General features: G+C 32.8%; 1 protein-coding gene across 1 annotated transcript in view; it reads left to right on the top strand.

The window, feature by feature from the left end:
- The window catches only part of LOC118333075 (cGMP-dependent protein kinase 1-like), a 20605-nt gene that overhangs the window by 13271 nt on the left and 5400 nt on the right, over positions 1 to 1934 (top strand). The gene's annotated exons all lie outside the window — the stretch shown is intronic.

Below are 1934 nucleotides of genomic sequence, written 5' to 3'. Positions count from 1 at the left end.
CTGTCTGCCTGTCTGTCTGTCCTCTGTCTGTAGTACTCGTTGTTTGTGTTGTTGTGAGTCACTGCTGTACTGACACTGATCACTCTGACATTTACAGTTTCCTGCTGTATCTTCATCCATATTAGTTTGAAATGTCAGCGCATTCAAATGTCGTCTGACAAACAATTAAATATAACGCTGATAAACACAAACATCTGCCACAGAAACACCTGACACCGGTTTTAGGTACCTGTAAGTCTTAATGGTGAAAATCACAAACTGTTCTGGGCCACTGTAAACATGGCGGTTCAACATGGTCGCCTCTGCCAGCTGATTAAACACTAATGAAAACATACTTATAGATATTATATTCTGTTATATTATATTATATTATATTATATTATATTATGTTATGTTATGTTATATTATATTATCATTATATTATATTATTATTATATTAGGTTATATTATATTATATTAATGTGACACACTGGAGCTTTAACTGCGTGTTCAAGACAGAAACGACCACAAAGAGAGAAAAACAACAAAGAGAGTAAAAGCAGTTCGAAAAACTGCTCCTATTGAAATATAAATTTGTCAGTGATACATACATAAAAATCTGATTTATTAATTACTATAAATGTGCTAAATATACATAAAAATATGTATGATAATAAATTCTGTTAGGACCTAAGTGAAATATGAAGTTGAGAAAATGATTCAGCTCTCTGTGTGTCCTCCTGACTAATGAAAGCAGACAATCTTTGATATGCAAAACCCCTCATTTCCCTGTACACACACACACACACAAAAGGCAGGGGAAATGACAGGTGGCCAGTGTGTGTGTGTGTGTGTGTGTGTGTTAATCCAACACTCAAATAAAATGAAAAAAACATCTGAGAGATTTATTTTGTTTCCAGTGTGTCGCAGCAGCAGAACAAAACACATTTGTTCCTATTACACACACACACACACACACACACACACACACACAAACACATTTGTTCCTATTACACACACACACACACACTCTGCAGTGTGTAAAACCGATCTGATGATTTCATACATACAAGACAAATTGAATTCAGGAACGGTTCATTTGAATCGTCCTGTGCGTCTGTTTCTGATCTGTTCTCCTACAGTTTATCTAAATGCTCATCAATATTTTATTAAAAATAAAAAGGTTTACTTACACAAAGTAAATTAAAAAAACAAAAGATACAGGAATAAAATCAAAGCAGTAAAACCCAGCTTATCAATCAACAGTTGGTGATCAATAGATTGTAGATAACTGATACAAAATCCAATAGCAGCCTGAAGATAAAATGTCGCTGGGACGAAGGGAGGAAAACAAGGCGAGACATATGGAGGACCAACACCGCCAAATTAAAAACAAATAAATGATTAGACCAATAAATAAATAAACATGTAATTAAATACACCAACAATAACAGTAAAATAAATATAGACATTAACAAATGTAATTAATGAATTACCTTTACATTACATTACTTTACCATTGGAATCACACTGAAGGGTACAAAGAAGATACAAATACATAATAACAATAATTCTTTAATAAAGTGGAAAATTAAATGCTAAATAAGAAAATAAATATGGGACATTTTTATATCATTTTAGTGCATTTAATAGACAATCTGAGCGCTTTAACCCTTTTCTGATGACTGCACACTGTTTCTGTCAGAGGTCACACGAGTTCCAGAAATCAGAATCTCCTCAGACATCATCCAACAATGTTTGAGCAATAAAGTGGAAAAAAGAAACCAGATTAAAACAAAAATATAAAAAAAATATTATTGTTATATTTATGATTGTTTAACTCACATCCCAAAAAGACAAAAAAACAGCCACAAAGACTGAAATGTGTTGACTTTAATGTAATCGATCAGCTTGTTGATTTCCTGTTTAAATCTTCCCTGTCTCTCTCTCTCTCT

The sequence above is a fragment of the Morone saxatilis genome, unplaced genomic scaffold (genome assembly GCF_004916995.1).
Source record: "Morone saxatilis isolate NCDOM2014 unplaced genomic scaffold, NCSU_SB_2.0 Contig1, whole genome shotgun sequence".
Classification (NCBI taxonomy): domain Eukaryota; kingdom Metazoa; phylum Chordata; class Actinopteri; family Moronidae; genus Morone; species Morone saxatilis.
Note: the sequence above shows the minus strand (reverse complement) of the source record. Positions and strands in the feature narration are given on the sequence as shown.